This window comes from Desmodus rotundus, chromosome 10 (genome assembly GCF_022682495.2).
Source record: "Desmodus rotundus isolate HL8 chromosome 10, HLdesRot8A.1, whole genome shotgun sequence".
NCBI classification, from domain to species: domain Eukaryota; kingdom Metazoa; phylum Chordata; class Mammalia; order Chiroptera; family Phyllostomidae; genus Desmodus; species Desmodus rotundus.
Window position 1 is genome coordinate 74649186 of NC_071396.1, and position 19216 is coordinate 74668401.

At 38.9% G+C, this 19216-nt stretch overlaps 1 protein-coding gene across 1 annotated transcript in view; it reads left to right on the forward strand.

The window, feature by feature from the left end:
* Window positions 1-892: 892 nt before the first annotated feature.
* Window positions 893-19216, forward strand: part of GREB1L (GREB1 like retinoic acid receptor coactivator) — a 266526-nt gene continuing 248202 nt past the window's right edge. Inside the window, exon 1 of the mRNA XM_053913057.1 lies at window positions 893-1020. The gene's annotated coding sequence lies outside the window, so the exon portion shown is untranslated. The remainder of the gene's footprint in view (window positions 1021-19216) is intronic.

The window sequence follows — 19216 nt, forward strand, 5'->3', positions numbered from 1 at the left end:
CTCTAACGAGAAAAACCGCCGGCTGTGAAAAGTGGAGCTCAATCTATCACTATCGGGCCGCAGCATCTCCCGAGAGCGTTCGTCCCCGCAGCACCCGTCGAGGCCCGGGGTCCCCTGGAAGAGGCTGCCCCTTGGGGCGGAGGATCCCTTTTGGTCCGGGAAGTTCGGGACGTGCCGGGGCGAGCCGGCAGCCTCCCCGAGCGCGGGGCCGGGGTGCTCGTCCCAGAGGTGCAAAAGTCGGCTCTGGCAGGGGCTCCCGGTCTCGGTTGGGTTTTGTTCGCGTCCTGCCCTTGCACTAACCCCCTTCATGCAAAAGGCCAGGGTTTTTGACCACCATGGCCCAGGCGGAGTTCACGCTCAGGGCTCTGCAATCGCCGTTCTCTTGACAGAGAAAGCAACCGCGCAACGAGGCGAGAGCACTCAGTAAACGCGGAATCGGCGAGAAAATAATTTTTCTTCTCGGCCGAGCGCGCCAGCCGCACTGGGGGGCAACTTCTCTTCAGAAGACCCCCTCCACACCCCGCCGTGGCCACACCCATCATTTGTGCTGGGGTTTTTGTAAATGGAGGCATGAACAGCGGAGCGAAGGCGCCACTCTACGGGTGGGGGGCGTCCTAGGAGGGGCGGGTAAGGCAGCGTGCGCCCACGACTCCGGAGGGCAAGGGAGCCCTACAGCGGACTCGCGGGCGCGGAGGCTGCAGGACGCCGAGAGACCGGGCGGGGGAGGAGATGCTGGGGTCCCGGCCGCGGAGGTTCTGGGGAAGCGGGAGGGGCAAGCACCTGAGGAATCCGCCTCTGGCCTCGGCGGCCGCCGCCTCGCTCCGCCCCGGGGAACTGAGCGCGCGGCCAGCACGCCTGCCAGAGAGACGCCAGCCACCGGCGGCGCTAGCACCTCGGAGGAGGGCAGCCTCGGCGAGCGGAGGTGCGGTGCTGGGACCCGGACTGGGGGTGGGGAGACGAGCCCCGGCCAAGACCAGGGCCACCCCCTGGTCCTCTGCCGTCGCGCCACTCCAGGGCCAGGTGAGCGGCTGCGGGGACTCCGGGGCGCGGGCGCGGGGGGGCCGGAGGTGAGAGGTCGCGAGCCGGGCGCGAGCTCACGCCTCTGCCCGGCAGCAGCTGCCCTTTGGCGGGCTGTGGACACCCTGCCCGCGCGGGGAAGCGCTGCGGCGGACTTTTTCTGGAGAGGAGGACTTAGGCGGAGCGGCGACGTGAGCGCGAGCGCGTTTGTAGGGCGAGGGCAGGCGCTGGTGCCAGCGCGGATCCGAACCCGTTCGCCCCGCCGCCCCGCGTCGGCTCTCGGAGGGGACCCAGCTCGTGCGGTGCGCGCCTGGAGGCCAAAGGCCTGTCACCCCGAGCTCTCCTCGCTGCCTTTGTGGCGGGAGCGAGGAAGCCGGAGAGTGCAAGGAGGGAGGCTGCGGCGCGGCTGGGAGCTCCGAGGCGGAGGCGGCGGGGGTGGGGGCGCCCCGGACCGGTCCCCGGGAGCCCGAGGGGTTGTGAGGGGCTCGTGGGGGCGGGTGGGCGGCAGGTAGGGAGGCGCGGAAGCGGTTTGGAGAGGATGGAGACAGCTCAGCTGGGGAAAGTTGAGAGCGGCTCAGTGTCCCTGGGTTTCTTTTACTCCACACTAAATGTCACTTCGTCACGAGGCGCGCGCGTGTCTTCCGGCCATCATTTCCATTTTTCTGTGAGTGGCTGAGGACCACTCACCTTTTTCCTGCATGATGCACAAAGGGTTGTGTTGACAGCTGACCCTGACACAAGTGAGACCACGACGTGAGGTGTGTTCCGCGGGCCGGGCGAAGGTGTGATGAGGAGGCGGCTTGCTGAAGGAAATCAATTCCTTCAGTCTCGAGCTCCATGAAAAGAAACTCTGTGTAGATTCATTAGTGGGCTTCCTCAGTTAAATCGAACCCGAGTGAGGTCTAGAACAGGATTCGTCTGCACAGGAACTGCTGCGGAGGTGGACGGGAGCCCCAGAAACTCTCCAGCATGTTCCTTTCCTCTGTGGATGTGACGCTAGGAGATCCTCCTGCGGCCAGCACCCCACCCCAGCCCTCGGTCCCCTGTTGAGAAGATGGAAACCAAACTTTAATTTCTGTGTTTCACACCTTTACAGTTCCCTCCCTTAAGATGGAAAATCTCATATAAATCTCTCTTAAAAACATAACCATTTAAATACGGGAAGAGAGTTTCCGCAAAAGGTTTTTGAATTAAATGGCTCCTCTGCACATTTTCTTCTACTTTAAATTCTGGAATTCTGCTTTGAATTTTATGACTCTGTTGGCTCTTCCTCTTTCTGATTATATCTCTGTGCTTTCACAAGCTGCAATACTGGAAACTTATTTAAAAGAGAAAAAATTAAAAATAGTTTTATTGAAAATATTTAGTAATCGAATTGTACACGTATAGGCATGTGTTTAAAGGGAAATTTTTAATTAAGGTGTATTTAAAAGTAATATGCATAGAGTAAAAATTTCTAATTGTGTAAAGTAAGCCCTCTCCCTTACTCCCAATGCCCTAGTCCTCCTCCCCAGAGGTCACCACTGTGGTCAATTTCTTGTATATCCTTCCATAAACTTCCTATTAAAATAGAATTACATTATGGAAATAAAAAGAAAGGAACTGAATATAAGTAAAGAATGAACTATGTATTATTAATCGTGATATTAACTTGATATCCACTCATGCTGACATTAGAACCTTTTATTTGGCCTAAGGCAAACTTATTACAGCTGAAGACCAGTTAGAATGCTAAAAATCATAGAGGAAATATTCAGTAGAAAGCAGAACTATTAAACTGTTATTCCACCCCATCCCCATCACCACTTTCTCTACAGTTGGTTTTTATAACCTTTGTTGATTTTTACCTCCATTTGGGAACTCTTTATGATACAGAGAATGAGAACTATAGTTTGTTCTGTCCAGTGCAGTATATATCTGAAGACATTGGAAGAACATGCGTATACTTCTGTTGACATGACATAATATAAACATTTTAATGGTAAGGGAAAAATATGAAGGCCAAGTTTAAGACATTTGTTCACATCTCTTAGTTCCAGGCCTGGTTTGCTCTAGCTAAATGAAGTCACTTTTTTAGAAATACTTTTGTTTCCCCTGCCTGCCTCCCACCCCCTAGCTCAATTAAAGGAATTGAACTGCAGGGCTTCTAAGGATCCTTCTAACTTCAAAATTCTGTGATTAAAATAGTGGTTTCTTTAGGTGTCCTAAGACTGGTTAAGGATAACTTAACTCTCTGTTGGACCTATGGGTATGAGACAGAGGAGTGACCATATAAAGTCCTGAATGGTAGATTCATAAAGAAGAAGTTATAGATGTTTAAAACACATCCAGTCTCTTGTGAGATTGATATTATTAGAGAACAACTACTTTACTTTCCCACAAAATGTCAGTTTATGTTACTGAAAGAGGCCAAACCCTGGGCTAAATGGGTCTCTGTACATCAACTTGTATGGCTATAGAGAATAAATTTTCTTCATAGCTCATGGTACCATTTTGGGAAAAATTACTCTTATGAAAATCTTACTTTTTTGGTAAAGTGGTAATAAAGTTCATTTACCTATTTCAAATGGGACTTGATGTGACTTCATTAATAATTCTCAAAAGTATTTAGAATATGATATCCCTTATAGCTAGTATATTTTAGTTTATACATATTCACTTAGAGATTATATTATTAGCAGAAAACTTTTCTAATCTCTTAAACACCTGCAACCTCTGGGCTAATGGTTCCTGGGTGGGTGGGTGCAGGGAGCTGAGGAGTCATTGCAAAGTTATGACAGCAAAAGAAGTAGCTTATTTTAGTCACTATATATGATTTCAATTAAAGGATTTCAAAAGAACACTGTAAGTGGTGATTGCAAATATCATTGATATTAAGGAGATCTCATACTTTAAATCTTCAGAATCACCAATAAAGAGTGTTATGTAATTATTTTGAATAAATCTGTAATATAATTTATAGTGAAGTTTTAGAAATTGTTATTGGGATGATAGGAATATGAACTAGAAGAACAGATTTGTAGGGGTGCTTAATCTTGGTTGGTAAACTGACAGATAAAAGAAAATTAAGTAGTAGTAGTGAAATTCTAAAATGGAATAGTTTTTGTTTTTTCCAGTTTTCTTCCCAGTCTTGCCATATGAACATATGTTTTTACAGATGTCTCATCATATTGCAGATACCTTTTTACTCTGATTTTCTTAAACATTTCGTTATAATTTACTTCCTGTTATTTGTAACTAGTTTGTCATACCATAATTTGCTTAGCCCTTCCTCTCTTTTGAGATCTTTTTCCTAATATGTTAAAAATACATAAAGACCATTCTCATGAATGTAACTTTCTTCTCATTCTTTTTAAAAAACTTCCTTAGGATTATTTCCCTAGAGAGGCAGTATAGTGTAAATGTAATTGGGTGGGCTCTAAAATAAAGGTTTTGGGTCCAAAACCTAGCTTCATCACTTATTGGCAATATTGGGCATGAAACTTATGTTCTCAGAGCTTTCTAATCTGTAAAATGGGTATAGTAATAACTCTCTACAAAGTTAAGGTTAAAAAGCCGCAACACATGAAAACATATATAAATGTTAGCTTTGATTTTTATTAGAAGGTTTTCCGATTTCTGAGTAATAACCAAATTACTTTCCAAGAGAATTATATAAATTTATACTTTATTAGCAATCTACGTGTGTGCTTGTTATTTTAAAACATTTTTATTATTGTGGCTAATTTGTGTTATCAGTGTAAAATTGTATCCCTTTGTTTTGATTTGTGTTTCTTTGGTCTTGTGAGAAGTGAGGAATTTTTTTCACTGGTATTGCTATAGTTTTCTACATGGACTGCTTCATCACCTCAGTCATTTTGAACTGAACTATAAGGTGCGCATATGGGACAGGTCAGTTTCAGAACCAAATTTTCTAATAGGTTCTTCCCAGTTAATTATAGTTTTCTTATATTCTCATAGTAATTTTTATTAGTTTTCATTTTTACTCTTAGCTGTTAAAATTAATAATGAGATATATGTCATTATATATATACCATATATATAAATTCTACTTAAGTGTAGATGCAACCCTCTCTTCTCTTGAAGGGCTGATTTATAATTACCATTATTATGATCACAATCTAGTGGATTTTTACTAGGAATGCTTCTCAGAACTTGGGGGGAAAATCACAGAGAAAATTTCATGATTTCTAATCATGTTATGTTTTGGCTACAAATGGATAATGAAGTTATGCTCTCTGACTTGAGTTCTTACATAGTCAAGGTAATTTAGACTACACAAAAGCATGCCCTTGTAACTTCTGGAGTTCCAGCAGCCCTGATATTTCTGGCAAACACACACCCAATGTGGATAACAGCAGCTCTTTGTGCTGCTGAGCCCCAGGAGGGCTCCCTATTGTGTACTTTCCTTCCCTCCCATTCTTGACTGACTGGCCATAGCAACTCCACCAAGTCCAGATGTGAAGCTCCCACAGAGACTCCTCTCTTCTACCCAGCTCTCTATTTACCCCTACCACCCACCCCTTCAGCATATTTGCTTTTGTTTTATGTTGTAGAGAATTCACTATCTTTTCAAGGTAATGGTTTCAGATTTTATCTTTAATTTCTGTGTTGGATAAGTGTCCTTACAGTAGAGACTATAGACATGTTTAGCATAGATTAACACATAATCAGCACTTGATAGAAGTTTGTTGCTGTGAACCATATGTTATATGGTCTTCTCTATACCAGGGCATGCTGTGAGGAATTTGGTTCTACTTGTATGGTACCAGTCTGGAGAAGCTAGCTCCATTTGTGTCCTGGATTGTTGTGTTTGCCTATATTACCAAGGTTAGGAGTTAGGAAATCTGTTCTGGCTCTTTTAGCTTCTTGTGTGTTTAGGGGAGATTCTTAATTCCTGTACCTGACTTGTCTTCTGTAAAATGGGATTAACAATTAATTGCTCTAATTATCAACCTTCTGCATAGGATTGTTGTGAAAACAAAGTAAAATAATAAATGTTGGGAAAAAGGGTGTACAAATTTATATTTCATTGTCAAAATTATACATTATCACTATACTTCCAGAAGTGTCCATATCCTTGAGGAAAATCTCTTCTCATTGTGGAGCTGAAAATTCTTGGGGCCCAACCCAACCTATTCAATCAGAAACTTCAGGGTTGGGGGCCTACTGGTGTGCATTTTAATAACCCTTCTGATGCTGAACCACTGCTCGAGAGGGTAGGAAGTGTCAACAACAACTAGAAAAGTATTCTTCTGCTAGTTGAATGTTAGTTTTAAAATAATCTAGATATATCATGACATCACTTTTGAATGCTAAGTATGAAGTGGAAGTTAACTGTTCTTATTAGCTGCTGTTTATCTTTTAATCTGTCAAAATTTAATTTAGAGCAGGAATTGTAAAATCAGTTCCTTTAGGGACCAATCAGGTAATCTGAGTGAGTGAAGCAGGAACCCTGTGAAATAATAGGGAATGATGAGTTCTGGTGGACAAGAAGTCTGAAGGTGGCAGAATTTCTAAGGCTCCACTGATGTTTGCTTGGTGGTAGTGTGGGTCACTGTTTCCAGATCATTTGATTTTTCAAGTGGAGATGGAAATTTGTTTTTTATATGAATTTAAATGTCGACAATAAAATTGAAAGAAAATATATGGGCCCCAAAATCTGGAAGCCGGGTGGTTTTTGATCTCTCATTTAATTAACATGGGTGAGAATATTTGCCTTTGAAGTATGCGAGAAAAAACAACCTTGTTGAACATTACTATTAAAGAAGTGCATATGAAAACCACACAGACATTTTTCAACTTTCAGATTATAAAGATTCAGTAGATTGATAATATCTAGTGTTGGCAGCAGAGCAAAGAAATGGTTATTGTTATACACTGTAGAGTGAAGGCAAAATAATTACAACTTTTTGGAGAGCAATTTGGCATCATTTATCAAAACTTTAAATGCCTGTACCTGCCCTGTTTAATATGCTATTTAATTTAAGTTAACATTATGAGGTTTGTCCAGAAAAAGTCCAACCTTTGTTAATATAATGAGAACAGTTTTTGTAACATCGATGTAACCTGGCAGGCAAGGAGAGTGGACTGGAATGCTCATGCGTGAACAATGATGATTTTACTGTACTAGTTAGTGGGGGCAGTGGATGCTGTTTAGTGAGAATTGTACTCTGTGGCCGTTGTATTCAAAATGACTGAGTGAATAGAGCAATGAATCTGTGTCAGATTTTGAGTTAAGCTTGAACATTCCTCCACTGAAACTATTTGGGTAATTCAGAAGGCTGCAGCTATGGGCAACTGGTGATTGATAGCTTCATCACAACAATGCTCCTGCTCATGCATCACGTCTCATGCAGAGTTTTTTGGCGAAAAATCAAATCACCCAGGTGACTCATCCATGCTGTAGCCCAGATTTGGCATCTTGCGACTTCTGGCTTTTCCAAAACTAAAATCACCTTTGAAAGGGAAGGGATTTCAGACTATCAATGAGATTCAGGAAAATACGACGGGGCAGCTGATGGTGATTGGGAGAACTGTGTGAGGTTCCAAGGTGCCTGCTTTGAAGGGAACTGAGGGGTCATTGTTCTATGTACAGTGTTTCTTGTATCTTGTATCTTGTTCAATAAATGTCTCTATTTTTCATATTACATGGCTGGATACATTCTGGACAGACTTCATATGCACAACTAAATATTCAGTTTCTCAGTTGCACTGGTCACATTTCAAGTGCTCAAAGCTGCATGTGGCTGGTGTCTACCATATTGGATTGTGAAGATACAGAACATTTCCATCATTAAAGAGTTCTATTGGACGGCACTAGTCTAAACTCTTCAACACAGAAATTTCCCTTCTAGGAACTTGTTACAAAAAAATAATTAGACAAAGCAGAAAGGGGTATAATGAAAACACCATCTGAAACATTATTTATAAGAGTAAAAAAATAGGAACTAAACATCATGTTTTTATTAAAAGTTAGGTTTTATTAAACATCCATGATATATTGTTAAGTGAAAATATCCGTATTGTAGAATAATTTTATTTATTTGAGTAGATAGCTTAGTTACATAGAAATTAGGGGAAAAATTTTTCTCCCTGATAAATGCATAAGAGTATAACAGGACTTTCCCTTTTTAGCCTAGAGCTGTTCTCATATCGTAGAATAGGTTCATTTTCATCAAACAATGAGCAGAGACACTTGACATCTCTTAAAGCTGCATCAGTATCATCTGGGTTTCTGTTAGAAATTCAGAATCTCAGGCCTCACTTGAAGGCCACTGAATCAGTTCTCTAGCAGGGCCTAGGAATCTGTGCACTAAAGCTCTCCACTTACTGGCTATATCTATCTTCCATCACTGAGTCTCAAGCTTAATTTGTTTTTTGTTGGCCAAGGGAAATTCTCTTGAACTCTATCCGGGTGTGTTTCTTGAAACACTCTATCTAGGTGTTTCAGATGCTGCAGTGAAGAAAACTAACAATATCTCTGTCCTTATGGAAATCAAACAAGTAAGAAAAAAAAGGAAAATATGTTGTATTTTAGATAGTGAGAGGTGCTAGAGAGGAAAATGAAGCAGCAAGGGGAATTTTAAAGTTAGATGGGAATTGAGATTCTTTACAAGGTGTCTAGTGATACCTGAGTGAGGACCTGAGTGCTGCAAGGGACCTGAACCATTGGAAGATTAGAGGAAGAGCATTCTTAGATGTTGTGAGGAGGTAACTAACTAGGAGGCCAGTGCTGCAGCTGCAGAGGCAAGTGACAGAGTGAGTGGGGGATTAGGTCAGAGAGGTAATCTAGATCTTTTGACTTCAAAATTCTTTGTTCTCTCTAGTATACCACACTTCTCAAATTCTTTGGTTAATCAGTTTGTAAATAGATCAGACATCCTTAAATTCACTGTTTTTCAGTGTGATCTTTCAACACCTGCCTTATTTGCCTGGGGTGCTTGTTAAATGCGGATTATTGGTCTCTTGACCTGCTGAAAAGGAGTTTCTAGGGTGGGACCCTGGAATGTGCATTTTAACAATCTACCCAGGGGGGTTTTATGGACACACAAGTCTTAGAACCACTTCTTACAGTTATCATTCTGTAAATTTAGTTTTTATAGAGCAGATGTGCCTAAAATTGTCAACATTGCCTACAGAAGTCATGCTGTAAAGAGAAGATATTTATTTCTTGCATTTTAAATGGATTAAATTGACACTACTTATAGTAAATTTATGTATATCTCTCTACTGGATTATTCAGGGAACTCTAAGGCTATTACCATAATTCTTAACCAGAGGATGGGGGAACCTTTTCACTTGAGGATTCTGACTCCCCCTCATCCAGTCTGTTCTGTTGTTTGGAAAGGACAACTTTAAATTTATTTGATTTTTTTCTATCATGTTTTTTCTTCTTCTCTCTCTTTTTATCTGTTGGTTTTTTTTCCTTCTTCCCCTTCACTTCTTAAAATCTAAACATCCTAAGTTAAACACCATTAACTTTTTGGTGGATATTCTTTTATGCGTTTCTATGCAGATTTATATATACTCAACAGCACAAATAATTTTACATAGTGGAATCATATTATGTTTTTTAAAAAAAACTAATCACATTTAAAAAAAAAATGTAGGGAACCTCAAGTTCCTCTTTAACCTACCTTGTCACGCCAACAGTGTGGCCAATCTGCAATTTACTTTGTTATAACTTTTTCCATGATCATGTAATATTATATATATAGTATATTTTCAGTATATTGTATATATTATCTTTATATATGTATACATATAATATGATACATATATAAAATCATCTCTATTTTCACTTTAATAATTCACAAGGGATATACCTCTAAATAAACTGGTATAGCTCTTATTTACTTTTTTAATGACCACATAATATTCTGTAGTATACATATTCCACAGTTAATGAACTTACTACTTTATTGAAGGGCATTTATTATAACTAACCAAGAAAACTATACCAAGAGGTACATATTAAAAGACAGACATATCTGATTATATAATTTAAAAACATTTTTGTAAAGCTAAAAAGAGCCATAAACAAATACTATAGACAAATGACAGATTGGAAAAAAATCTCTACATATGAAGAAAAAAGACTATTATCTCTGGTATATGAGGAACTCCTAACAAAATGATATTAAAATATTTTATGAAACTTAATTTAAAAATATTTTGCAAATGATATGACTAGGTCATTCACAGAAGCACAATTCCAAATGGTCAATAACTGCCAAAAATGCTTCGCCTTATTAGTTGTTTGAAAATGCAAGTTAAAAATAATAAACTATCACTTGACACCTACTTGATGTTAATATAGAACTTTAATGTATATTAAAACTTTCAGAACCACTTTTTATTTTTTGAAAATACATGCAGAAACTTTGTGAAAGTTATATTAAATCTATAAAACAATTATTTACAAAGATTTTTGGTTTGCTCAGAGAAGTTGAGGGAGATTGACTTTTATACCCTTTCAAACTCAGCTCACATGACAAAGGATGAGAACAGGGTTTAGAAAATTAAATTTTGATATCAACTGCATGACATTTTAAAATTCAAAAGCATTTCTTTCCATTTGAAACCAGAGATTGTTGAATTTTAGAGCTCTAGAACAATCCATCCCGAGAGGAAAACAATGGGCCACAGGGTTTACTTGGCTTCCCAAGGTCACCCAGCTAGTCCTGCATGTTTTCTGGTTTACCACATTGTTAGTCCGTGCCTTCTAATACTGTTAATTGCAGCTAATACGGAGAAATATTTTTATAATATTTCAATAATTTTTCCATTTTCAGAAAAGTATGGATATACATTTAGAGAGACCGTACTTTGTGTAATTTGTTTAAATTTTAGGTAGAAATAATATAAAATTAAGTAGAAATAATGAAAATATTATACTTATAAAATCAAAGAAACATCACTTACAATCTTATTACCCTTACAAAATGAGCTGTTTCCCCAATTTTGCTTCAAGTATTTATCTATGTGCATTAATGATTTTACGTAATAGTAATGTTTTTCTAATTTTTCCAAAATCTTTTGGTAACTTTGACTTTCGGGCCTTTTAATAAAGCTGGTCAGCTTGATTTTACCTTTTCTTTCTTCTGACTTTTTTTTAATGCATGTTATTTTTAAGCCCTGAACATTGCTTCATATGCACCTCCAACCTTAAGAAAATGCCTTCAATGGCTATCAATTACCTACTTCAGCATTTTCCAGAGGGTGTCTCCCTAAACATTAGTTTCCTGGTATAATGCTGCCAGCTGTATGAAATAGAACAAAAAACTAAAGATGTTCAATAGTAATGAATTAGTTATATACCCAAAATGTCTGAGGGGAAGTCAGTTTAGGTGTCACCAAGGACCCAAGTTCTTTTGGTCATTCTCTGCCATCCTCAGCTTGTTGGTGTTTGTCTTTCATCTGTCTCTTCATTACCCCAACATGTCAACACTTCCAAGCCTCACAAAGTTTGACTAGAGTCAGAAAAAGGTTCTCTTTATTCAGGCTAAACACTTTTTAGCTGTCCCCAATCTCACTAGCCAGAATTTAACACACTGGCAGAAGCCAGCTACTTCAAGAAAAACAGATGTACCATGAGTGATGTAGAATAATCAAGGTTCATTTTCTTAGGTGAGCATGCAAAAACTCTGGAGTTATTACTATTGAAGAAAAGGAAATTGCTTGATTAGGAAACCAGCAGTGTGTGTCATGAAATCCAATTTCCTCAGTTCCCTTCAAGGCTTTTCATAATCTGACCTCTTGATAATTTAATGTAAACCTCTATTCTAGACAAGCCAATCAGTTGTCTCTCCTGTTCATGTACATTTCAATCTATGGCTTAGCTCATGTTTCTCCTAGAAATTTCTTCATATTGTCTAGAGCTAGCTGTGGCTATTTAAATTAAAACTAATTAAAATTAAATAAAATTAAAAATTCAGTTTCTCAGGTAAACTGATTGCATTTCAAGAGCTTAATGGCCCCATGTGGCTACTGTATTAGACCGCACACGTATTGAATATTTCTGCCATTGCAGAAAGTTCGTTGAACAGTACTATACTAGGGACTCTTGCAAATTATACTTCTTATTTAACCCAGTTTTTGCCAAACTATGGGCCAGCTCTATCAGAATCAACCAGAAATGCTGTTTAAATGCAGATTTTGAGCCCTAGGAGTAGGCCCCAGACCACCTCAAAAGTTGAAGAACCACTGCTTTGAGGTCTCATTTAGTTTATTTCCTTTAGGGAAATATCCTAAATACTGGAGTTTTCATTAATTTTCTTCTACTCCAAACTTTGATAGCATTTATAGTTTATATATCACAGTTTTGAATTTCATTATAGAATTTGTTTTGAATATTAGAGTGTAAGACCCTTAAGAGGAGGTACTATAATGTTTTCAGTCTGTATTTTCCAAAGTGTCTAATGGAATGTTGAGCACATAGTAAATACAGAGTATTGGCTGATCAATTACATTTGACAGAATTGATAGTCTATGTAGTTGGCAGTTCTTTGAAAAATCATAATTCTGTGTACAGAATTGGAAATGGAAGATGGATGACAGTAAGAGTATTTCCACAATATTGTTGCTTAATTTCATTTGTTGGAAATAAAACTGAACCTTCTGGTTAGATTTCTAATAAATATTACAAGAAGATGTTCTCTGTAAGGTTTAGATTTGGAGCATTTTAAAAAATAGGCTGTTTTATTATTTATTTTATTTATTTTAGTATTTTATTGAATTTATTGGGGTGACAATGGTTAATAAAATAATGTAGGTTTCAGGTGTATAATTCTATAACATATCTGTATATTGTATTGTGTGTTCACCACCCGAAGTCATGTCTCATTCTATCACCATTTATGCCTTCTTCACCCTCTTGTACCTCCCCTCCCCTTCCTTTCCCTCTGGTAATTAACATACTGTTGCCTGTGTCTGTGAGGGGTTTTTTGTTCGTTTGTTTAATCCCTTCACCTTTTTTACCCAGCTCCACAACCCCACCTCCACTCTGTCAGCTGTCAGTCTGTTATCTATGAGTTTGTTCCTATTTTGTTTGTTAGTTTATTCTGTTCACTAGATTCCGCATATTAGTGAAATCACATGGTGCTTGCCTTTCTCTGCTTGGCTTATTTCACTTAGCATAATGCTCTCTAGGACTACCCATGCTGTTGCAAAGGGTAGTATTTCCTTCTTTTTTATGGTTTAGTAGTATTCCATTATGTAAATGAACAACAGTTTTTTATCCATTCATCTACTGATGGACACCTGGGTTGCTTCCAAGTTTTGGTGATTGTAAATAACACTGCAATGAACCTAGGGGTGCACATATTCTTTCAAATTAGTGTTTCAGGTTTCTTCAGATATATTCCCAAAGTGGAATCACTGGGTCATAAGGCCTTTCCATTTTTAATTTTTGAGTTTACTCCATACTGCTTTCCACAGCAGCTGCACCAGTCAGCATTCCCACCAATAGTGCATGAAGGATCCCTTTTCTCCACATCCTCGCCAACGCTTATTGTTTGTTGATTTATTGATGCTAACCATTAGACAGGTGTGAGGTGATATATCATTGTGGTTTTAATTTGCATTTCTCTGATGACCAGTGAGTTGAGCATCTTTTCATATGTCTATTGGCCATCTGTATCTCCTCTTTGGAGAAAAGTCTATTCAGGTCCTGTCCCCATTTTTTAATTGCAAATGTGTTCTCCAGTTCAGTGAGTTGTCTTCTCACTTTGTTGACGTTTTCCTTTGCTGTGAAAAACCTTTTTAGTTTGATGTAGTCCCATTTGTTTATTTTTTCTTTTGTTTTGCTTGCCTGAGGAGATGTATCAGAACAAATACTGCTATGAGAAATGTCCGGGATTTTACAGCCTTTGCTTTCTTCTAGGATTTTTATGGTTTTGAGTCTAACATTTAAGTCTTTAATCCAGTTTGAGTTTATTCTCATGTATGGTGTCAGAAGGTGGTCTAGTTCTTTTTTTTTTTTTTTGCACATACCTGTCCAGTTTTCCCAACTCCATTTATTGAATAAACTATCTTTACCTCATTGTATGTTGTTACCTTTTTTGTCAACTATTAATTGACTGTAAAGGCATAGATTTATTTCTGGGCTCTTTGTTCTGTTCCATTGATCTATGTGTCTATTTTTATGCCAGTACCATGCTGTTTTGATTACTATGGCCTTGTAGTATAGTTTGATATCAGGTAGTGTGATTCCTCCAACTTTGTTCTTGTTTCTCAAGATTGCTGCGGTTATTCAGGATTTTTTGTGATTCCATAAAAATTTTTGGAATATTTGATCTAGTTCTGTGGAATATACCATTGGTATCTTGATAGGAATTAAATTGAATCTATAGATGCTTTGTGTAGTGTGGACATTTTAATAATGTTAATTTTTCCTATCCATGAACACAGTATATGTTTTCACTTATTTCCCTCTTCTTCAATTTCTTTTTTCAGTGTCTTATAATTTTCCAAGCATAGATCTTTTACACCCTTGGTTAAATGTATTCATAGGTATTTTATTATTTTTGTTGCAATTATACATGGAATTGTTTCCTTAGTTTCTCCTTCTGATAGTTCATGATTGGTGTATAAAAATACAACTGATTTCTGGATATTTATTTTGTACCCTGCTACTTTACTGAATTTGTTTATAAGTTCTAGTACTTTTTTGGTGGAATCTTTGGGTTCTCTATACAGAGTATCATGTCATCTGCAAATAATGACAGTTTTACTTCTTCCTCTCCAATTTGGATGCCTTTTATTTCTTCTTCTTGTCTGATTGCTGTGGCTAGGACTTCCAGTACTATGTTGAATAAGAGTGGTGAAAGCCAACATCCCTGTCTTGCTTCTGATACTAAGGGAACTGCTTTTAGTTTTTGACCGTTGAGTGGGATGTTGGCTGTGAGTTTGTCATATATGGCCTCTATTCCCACTGTGCAGTGAGTTTTTTTATCTTAAATACGTGCTGGATTTTATCAAATGTTTTTTTCTGTATCTGTTGATATGATCATGTAGTTTTTATCCTTCACTTTATTTATGTGGTGTATCACATTGATTTCTGGACATTGTACCAACTTTGTGTCTGTGAAAAACCCCACTTAATATTGGCATGTGATCTTTTTAATGTATTTCTGGATCCGGTTTGCTAATATTTTATTTAAGATTTTAGCATCTATGTTCATCAGGGATATGAATCTAATTTTCTTTCTTTCTAGTGTTTTTATCTGGTTTTGGAATTAGGTTAAATGGCTCTTTTAAAAGTGCTCTGATCTGTTCATTCTCTTGTGGAACATAAACTAATCAAACCTCTGGAGCCTTACCTGATAAAGAAACTTTCTATTGCAACTGAACACCCGACATAAATGGGGTTTATTTCCAGGTAGCTGTTCTGCCTACTTTGATTATTTAATAATCACCTGAGAATTGTTAGAGCAGGAGATTAAAGTCTTGGCATATTATAGAATGATTGGAGCTCTATCTTCACCAGTTAGAGCACAGTGAAGGATTAAGGTAGACTAATAATATTACTATTACTCATAATATCAATAGTAATATATTACCAACAATAGTAATATTTGTAATAGTGGTAGTGTGACCATCAGCATCTCACTTAGGAGTAATGTAAGGAAATTTTCTCTTACAGTCCCTTTTGAGTAATTTCACAAATTGTATAATTCCATGGGTTGATGTGAAAATAACTACATTCTCTGGTATGCTTATTACCTTATTATACAAAATTGGTCTGATTTATTATTTAAGAAATAAAATCTCTGTTGAACAAATAACTATTTTCCTCTGAGGCTTTTGATATGTATTTTTACTTTAAGACAGTTGATTCAATCAGTGCTGAGACTTCCGGCCAAGATGGAGGCGTAGGTAGAGACACTGTGCCTCCTTGCACAACCAAACGAAGGACAACAACAATTTAAAAACAAAAAAGAACCAGAACTGACAGAAAATCGAATTGTATGGAAGTCCGACCACCAAGGAGTTAAAGAGGACACATTCATCCAGACTGGTAGGAGGGGCGGAGACACTCACAGAAAGGTGGTGGCTGGAAGACCCAGCGAGGCGACAGATTGTGGAGTGAGGCGGGCAAGGGGCAGCTGGCGGATCCCGCCAGGCGGCAGCTGGCAGACTGGGTAGTCCCATATTTGCGCATAGATAAACCAGGAGGAATGGCGTGGGAGCGAAACAGACCGAGCAACCCCAGGGCTCCAGCGAGGGGAAATAAAGCCTCAAACCACTGATTGAAAACGCCTTGGGGGTTGAGGTGGCGGGAGAAACTCCCAGCCTCACAGGAGAGTTCCTTGGAGAGAACCACAGGGTCCCAGAATGTACACAAACCCACCCAGAGCCAGAGGGCCCACTTTGTGGGTAGTGGGGGAAGTGACTGAAAGCCTCCAGAGAGCGGAGCAGCACCATTGTTCCCTCTCCAACCCCTTCCCCACATACAGCGTCACAACACAGTGACATGGGCTGCCCCACCCAGGTGAATACCTAAGGCTTTGCCCCTTTACCTAACAGGCACACCAAGACCAAAAAAAAAAAAAAAAAAAAGGCCCAAATGAAAGAACAGATCAAAGCTCCAGAAAAAATACAACTAAGTGACGAAGAGATAGCCAACCTACCAGATACACAGTTCAAGACACTGGTAATCAGGATATTCACAGAATTGGTTGAATTTGGTCGCAAATTAGATGAAAAAATGAAGGCTATGCTAAGTGAAATAAAGGAAACTGTACAGGGAACCAATAGTGATGGGAAGGAAACTGGGACTCAAATCAATGGTATGGACCAGAAGAAAGAAAGAAACATCCAACCAGAAAAGAATGAAGAAACAAGAATTCAAAAAAATGAGGACACACTTAGGAACCTCCAGGACATCTTGAAACGTTCCAACATCCGAATTATAGAGGTGCCAGAAGAAGAGGAAGAGCAAGAAATTAAAAACTTATTTGAAAGTGTAATTAAGGGGAACTTCCCCAATCTGGCAAAGGAAATAGACTTCCAGGAAGTCCAGGAAGCTCAGAGAGTCCCAAAGAAGTTGGACCCAAGGAAGCACACACCAAGGCACATCATGATTACATTACCCAAGATGAAAGAGAAGGAGAGAATCTTAGAAGCAGCAAGAGAAAGGGACAGTTACCTACAAAGGAGTTCCCATAAGACTGTCAGCTGATTTCTCCAAAGAGACCTTACAGGCAAGAAGGGGCTGGAAAGAAGTATTCCAAGTCATGAAAGGCAAGGACCTGCATCCGAGATAGCTTTATCCAGCAAAGCTTTCATTTAGAATGGAAGGGCAGATAAAGTGCTTCTCAGATAAGGTCAAGTTAAAGGAGTTCATCATCACCAAGCCCTTATTATATGAAATGTTAAAGGGATTTATCTAAGAAAAAGAAGATAAAAAATATGAACAGTAAAAGTGACAGCAAACTCTCAGTTAATAACAACCACACCTAAAACAAAAACAAAAGCAAACTAAGCAAACAACTAGAACAGGAACAGAATCACAGAAATGGAGATCACATGGAGAGGTTATCAACAGAGGAGTGGGAGGGGGAGAGTGGGGGAAAAGGTACAGAGGATAAGTAGCATAAATGGTAGGTAGAAAATAGACAGGGGGAGGTTAAGAATAGTACAGGAAATGTAGAAGCCAAAGAACTTATAAGTAGGACCCATGGACATGAACTAAAGGGGGGGAATGTGGGCGGGAGGAGGTGTGCAGGGCAGAGGGCAGTGAAGGGGGAAAATGGGACAACTGTAATAGCATAATCAATAAAATATATTTTTTAAAAAGTTGATTCATAATTTGATTCCAGAACAGTCACATTTCTAAGATAATGGATCAATGTACCAAGCCCGTGCTAAGTACATAAGATACTCTCAAGAAACGTTAGTTCTTTTTTCTCATCAGACTTGCTAAATAACAGCTGTCAGACTTCACCAGAGAGTAATAATCAGTACTAAATTTTCACCTCCCAACTAATATTACCAAGTTCTTCTTTTTCTAGGAAAGTTGGACCATGTAAAAAGTTACCTTTCATCCCCTTGTTCATATAAATGGAACAATGTAATACTAGGTGTGATATTTTCATAGAATTCTTGGTCAAAAGATGTATAAGGAACTGTTTGATATTGGTAGGTATTAAATGGGCCATTTGCACAATCTACTTGAAGCTCTCTTGGAGGCTAGAAGTGTAGTGTCTGGGTAATGGTATTTCAGATATTCTAAATGCTTGAGGTTTTTTGCCATCATAAAGACTCCTGAGTCAGTGGTATGCCTTATCTCAACTTCTGCCTCCAGAGCAGAAACTGTGATGGAACTGTGTAATAATACATAGCATAGCTGCATATCTGGAATTTCAGAGAGTGTGTATATATGTCAGAAAATGTGTGTATGCATAAAACATAACCTTTAGTATAAAACAACTATAAAGATCTTTATGACTCATATATGGTTCTCTGCCTAGTCCTTTCCTGCTATTTAATACTTTAATTTATAGCAGGAATTTAATAACTTAATAAAAATTAATGTACACTATTTTAAGCATTGTACATATATCATTTCTAATGCTCACAACAGCCTTGTAAAGTAGGCATTATGATCCTCATTTTTAAAAATCCTTACCCAAGGATATATTTATTGATTTTAGAGAAAGAGGAAGGGGAAGGGGGGGGAAGAGAGAGAAACATTGATGTGAGAGAGAATATCAGTGTGAGAGAAAAACATCAATTGGCTGCCACCCCAATGTGCCCCAACTGGGGATTGAACTTTCAACCTAGGTATGTGCCCTGACCAGGATGGAACCCACAACCTTTCTGGTGTACTGGACAATGCTCCAATCAACTAACCCACCCAGCCAGCGCTATGATTCTCATTTTTACAACTAAGAAAACTAAGCCTCAGAAAGGTTTAAGTAAATTTCGTAAGAGTCCAGCAGAGAAGTCAGAATTCAAACCTACAGTCTGGCTGGTTACAAAGCCTTTGTTCTTCCCCTTTTGTGTCATACTGTTGGGTACTGGTAAGTCAACTGGATTGCATGTCGGGAATTGTACCTTATTCTTTATTCTTTACTTGTATATTATCCAGCAAAATAGCCTTTGGCATGCTGCTCTTGCTGAAGGTGGTATAGATAGGTACTTTTGTCTCTCTCTCTCTTTTTTTTTAAGAGGGGGGGAGAAAGAGAGGGAG